Here is a 6,000-nt window from a genome sequence, read left to right on the forward strand (position 1 = left end):
CAGGTGCAGAGCCCAAGGACTTGGGCCATCCTCCACTGCACTCCTGGGCCACAGCAGAGAGCTGGCCTGGAAGAGGGGCAACGGGGACAGAACCCAGTGCTCCAACCAGGACTAGAACCTGGTGTGCCGGCGCCGCAAGGGAGAGGATTAGCCTATTGAGCTGCAGCGACGACCTTCCCCCTTCTATTAATAGTGAACTTTAGTAGGCCAAGCCACCACCATTTGACCTCTCCTTATTGGTCTTTTATTGTTTTTTAAAGAGAGAAAGAGGCCTTTCATCTGCTGATTCACTCTCCAAATGGCTGCAACAGCCGGAACTGGGCCAATCTGAAGCCAGGAGCCAGGAGCTTCTTCCTGGTCTCCCATGCGGGTGCAGGGTCCCAAGGACTTGGGCTATCTTCTACTGTTTTCCCAGGCCATGGCAGAGAGCTGCATCAGAAGTGGAGCAGCCAGGACTTTAACCAGAGCCCAAATGGGATGCTGGCACTGCAGGCAGTGGCTTTACCAGCTACAACACAGTGCAGGCCCCCTCCTTATTGGTCTAATTGGCACTGCAGGCAGTGGCTTTACCAGCTACAACACAGTGCAGGCCCCCTCCTTAGTGGTCTAATTGGTCTACCAAATTTTATTCTGGCTCTCCTCGATCATTATACGTAAGAAGCCAGAAGAATTCTATTCTGAATCATAAACTAGATCACATCATTTCTTGGTCCATATGTCTCTAGAAATTTCACATTGCATTCAGGAAAAAGAACTCGGCTACGTACAGTGGCACTGACTACATCTTACACTCTCAATAGGGCAATACTGCCCCCGAGAAAAGAAAATGAGATGTCAGGTAAGGGAGGACAAAACCCTTCCTCTCAATGTATGACGCACAGATACAACAAGGAGTACAGAAAGTTTTCTGAGTCATCAGCATATCACGAAAGAGAACAAAAGGTCAGGATTCTGGGGAGGCAGTAACCTTTACTACAGATTGCAAAATCCCTCTCCTCTATTAGACTTTTGCTCTCCTTGCTTAAAGGCAAATCCCCTCATCTTGTAACCTCATCACTTCCAACTTTTCCAGTGTCCTTTTTTAACCAGCTTAAGTGAAATGGATGTCTGTTTACCCAACCTACAATAAGTATTCCTGACTATAACCACAGTGCCTAGAATAGTCCCCTTGTACTGCCATTGTATGTGCTCAATAATTGTCTTAATATGCCTAAAACTATAATGATGATTGGCCCGCGCTGTGGCTCAATAGGCTAATTCTCCGCCTTGTGGCGCCAGCACGCCGGGTTCTAGTCCTGGTCGGGGCGCCGGATTCTATCCCGGTTGCCCCTCTTCCAGGCCAGCTCTCTGCTATGGCCCGGGAAGGCAGTGGAGGATGGCCCAAGTGCTTGGGCCCTGCACCCCATGGGAGACCAGGAGAAGCACCTGGCTCCTGCCTTCGGATCAGCGCGATGCGCCGGCCGCAGCGGCCACTGGAGGGTGAACCAACGGCAAAGGAAGACCTTTCTCTCTGTCTGTCTCTCTCACTGTCCACTCTGCCTGTCAAAAAAAAAATAGATGTAACACAAAAAGGTTCATTCTCCCTACATGCCTGAAGGGGATAATAATCCAAATCTATTACAAATACTGAACTGAGGTGAAACAACCAATGATGAAGGAGCTGTTATCTTTTTTTTTTTCTATTTGACAGGTAGATTTATATACAGTGAGAGAGAGAGAGACAGAGAGAAAGGTCTTCCTTCTGTTGGTTCACCCCCCAAATGGCTGCTACAGCCAGAACTGCGCCTATCCGAAGCCAGGAGCCAGGTGCTTATTCCTGGTCTCCCATGTAGGTGCAGTGCCCCAAGCATTTGAGCCATCCTCCACTGTCTTCCTGGGCCACAGCAAGAGAGCTGGACTGGAAGAAGAGCAACCAGGACTAGAACCCGGCGCTCATATGGGATGCCAGCGCCGCAGGCAGAGGATTAAACAAGTGAGTCACGGTGCTGGCCCTGGAGCTGTTTTCTAAGGAGCAAACTGCACTCATTCAGGTGCTTCCATGCACCAAGGATCTTCAAAAAGTTCATACAAACTACGTATTATGAAAAACTAGGCCTTTTGGTACCAAAGAAAACATCTTTTAATTCCACTTTGACAGGTTTTTTGAAGTCCTCTTGTACAATGTATACATAATTGTTACTATCTTAAATGACACATTTTGAAATATTTCCTTGTTATGAAGACTTCATATAATTTATTACATGATTAACTGAATAAAAATCTTTGACAGCACCTTAAATGTTTTTGAAATTTTTAAATAAACTCCAGATTAAGCTAAATTTAGATACAGTTAGAGCCTCCATCCTTTTTGGTTTATAAATTCAGAGTTTATCTTCTCAGCTCCTCCGCCCTCAGTATTAACAAGTATCATTTAAATTCAAAGTGAAATTACCATATAAATATCAATGAAAAAGTACTCTAAATACTTTGTAGTTTTTCCTATACCTTATATTTAACAAATGCATTAAAGTTACCTATCTGACTTTAGCTATGTAAATAAATGCTCTTTTCTATTCCTAAAGAACTGAAATTGAGTCCAATTCTTTTTTGTCACCAAAGAAGATACTCTATCACTCTTAAACTCAGTTAAACAATCCTCATAAGGCCAATCATTAAAGCTCAAAATGTCATCTTCAAAATTTTACAGGGGGCTGACGCTGTGGTATAGTGGGTAAAGCCACTGCTTACAGTGCTGGCACCGCATATGCGCACCGGTTTGAGTCCCTGCTGCTCCACTTCGGATCCAGCTCCCTGCTAATGTGCCTGGGAAAGCAGAGGAAGATGGCTCAAGTCCTTGGACCCTACACCCAGCAGCCATTTGGCTCCTTGGACCCTACACCCAGCCCCATCTGTTATTGGAGTCTTACCTTTTCTATTGCCAATCCAACTCCCTGGAAAGGCAGGAGCAGATGGCCCAAGTGCTTGGGCCCTGCAACTACATGTGAGACCCTGATAGAGTTCGAGACATTTGGCTTCCGCCTGAACCAGCCCCAACTGTTGTGTCAATTTGGTAATTGACCCAGTGGATGAAAATATTCTCTCTCTCTCTCTGATTTTCCCCTTCTTTTAAGTCTGCCTTTCAAAAACAAATACTAAAAAAAAAAAAAAAAAAAAAAAAAAAGTTTGTGGAACATAGAATTATGTTTATTTTGTTGTAAAACAATTTTGAAACGCATGCATACATGAAGGGTCTAAAAAAATACCTATTATGGAAAATCTTGGTATAGATTACAAAATGTTTCTGCACCAAACATATTTTAATTCCATTTTTCTGCAAACCTTTGGAAGATCTCCTGAATATAGGCTGTCAATACATATGAAACCAATGAGGACTCTCTTCTCTATGCATTTGGAACAATCTCTAAAATAATTGTGGAGAAATAAGCAGAGGTGTACAACATATGCTTGTGTTAAAGAATATATATAAATAAATCTGTGAATATATATGTTTCTGAAAGGATCCACGAGATAGTAACAGCTGCACTGAATAAAGCCGGGTAACCAGTAAACAGCATAGTGGAAATTACTTTACTATGTAACATTTTTAACTCTAATTTTTGTGTCCCTGGTACATATTAGTACTTTCTTTTGAAAAGCAGACAGAATTCCCGTCTGCTGCTTCAATCCACAAATGCCTGCACTTGCCAGGGCTGGGTTGTGTCCAGAGCCAGAAGCTCCACACACGGCAGGAAATCCACCACTTCGGACCATCGCTGCTATTTCCCAGAATCTGCATTGGCAGGCAGCAAGAAACAAGAGCCAGAGGCGGGAACTGAACCCAGGCTTTACGAAGTGGGACATGGCTGTCTTTAACCATGAGGCTAAACACCTGATCCTCTATTAAACAATTCAAAAGCATTTTGTTGATCTATGTATGTAAACTTTGTAAGACAGTTGATATTAGATGTTAATGCTGTCCACCATGTGTAATAAGGATTGTTTTTACATCTCCAAAGATTTGAATCATGCCTATGTGAGGGCTTGTTTAAGTAACCAGAAATCATTAGCAATCTATCTGAAATGCATGACTACCTTCACTCTCCTGACAAAAACCTACAAGTGTCTTATCAGAAAGTTAAATTTCTGATTAGTCTTCCAGCCCTAACGTTTGGTCACAGAGGTCAATCTTGGATTGGACAAATTCCCGAAAATGTAACTCATCTGAAGATACCTGGGATTTCCACCTCCGCAGACCGCTAGGTATGTAAGATTCCATGTCTTATTTTGTATTTGATGAGTTAATTTTTCCTTCACCTGCCTCTCCTGGATATGTAATGCAAGTATCAGGTTGTTAAAAGGTGCTGCTAGACCCACTGATGTTTACCATCCTTTTCTGTTCTTCCTCAGAATCCTCCTGCACTCTCCTCTTCTATACAGGAGTGAGGTCCTCCATCTACCACACACCAAGAGCCTGAGTCTTAGGTGGAGCAAAGACACACTGAATACAGCTTACATTCTTGTCACCCATATCTACTGCAGACTTACATCATTCGTATCCCATGACCACTTTTACTGTCTACTCACTAAAGCAACCTAGGCTCCCAACAAATATAGTAATTTTTCACAATTCATTCATGGACCCTATATAGTATCTTAAAAATCACTAATTGTATTCACCAGAGTGTTAACTTTTTAGCTTATATCTGAGTGTGAGAGTACAGCAGTTAAACATTCACATTAGCCACTTAAAACACATGAATTATCCTTACCCAAAATGTTTGGGGAAAGAAGTGTTTCTGATTTTGGATATTTGCATATAAATAATTTTATGTTGGGGATGAGACCCAGGTCTAAACATGAAATTAATTTGTTTCATTTACAAATTATACATATCACCCAAAGGTAGTTTTGAACAGTATTTTAGTGTTAGTGCCTTTTGACTGTGACATGAGGTCTGGTATGGAATTTTCTATTTGTGGCATCATGTTGACATTCAAAAAGTGTCACATCTTGGAGGATTTCAGATTTCAAATAGGGATGATCAACCTGAACCTAAGTTACATTTAATAATGTGATGAAGTCCTTTAGAAAAAAAAAAAAAAAACCTCACTGTATTAATCCTATACTAGCTTCCAGGCTTTTGTGTGTGTGTGCTCTATCTAAATGAAGATAATTTTTAGACAAATAGGAAATTACACTTAATAATCACAAAGAATTGTCAAGTATTCACTTAATGTTGATCCAGACAGAGCATTTTGAAATCCAGAAAACTGAGCCCTACAGTTGCAGCGCTGATCCAGCTGATCTGGGCAACAACCAGTTCAAACGAGAAAAGAAAAATGAAGGCCACAGAGGAAAATCTGGGTTAAGGACAAGTATAAGATGATAATGAACATAGTAAATTAAGTAAATAGTAAAAGAAATGAATAGTAGGCAAAGATACATGAAAAATGTAGACAAGGTAGTTCAAGGTCTGGTGTCATGGTGTAGCGGGTAAAGCTGCCACCTGTTACACAGGATTTCCACATGGGCGCCAGTTCAAGTCTGTTTCTCCACTTCCAATCTAGCTCCCAGCTAATGGCCTGGGGAGAGCAGCAGAAAATGGCTCAAGTGCTTGGGCTCCTGCCACCCGCGTGGAAGACCTGGCAGAATCATTTGCCTGGCCCAGCCTGGGCTGATATCTGTGCCTTTCCCTCTCTGTACTTCTTTAAAATAAGTCAATCTTTTTAAAAAAATGTAGTTCAAACAACTAATTACCAGTCATAGAAACCTGTTCTTTTTCCATAATCGTGAATGCAAAGACAGAAAACTTAACCGTGGGGCATGATTGTTACTTTAGAATACCTGGGTTCTAGCTTCCTGCCAACGTGAGCTCTAGGAGGCAGCAAGCCACGGTGCACGATACTGGGCTTGTGCCACCCATGCAGGAGATCTGGATTGACTTCCTGGCTGGCTCCTGCTGTCAGCCCTGCCTCAGTCCCAGCCCCGTCACTTGAGGAATGAACCAGAAGATGGGAGTTC

This window comes from Lepus europaeus, chromosome 6, assembly GCF_033115175.1.
Source record: "Lepus europaeus isolate LE1 chromosome 6, mLepTim1.pri, whole genome shotgun sequence".
Taxonomy (NCBI): Eukaryota; Metazoa; Chordata; class Mammalia; order Lagomorpha; family Leporidae; genus Lepus; species Lepus europaeus.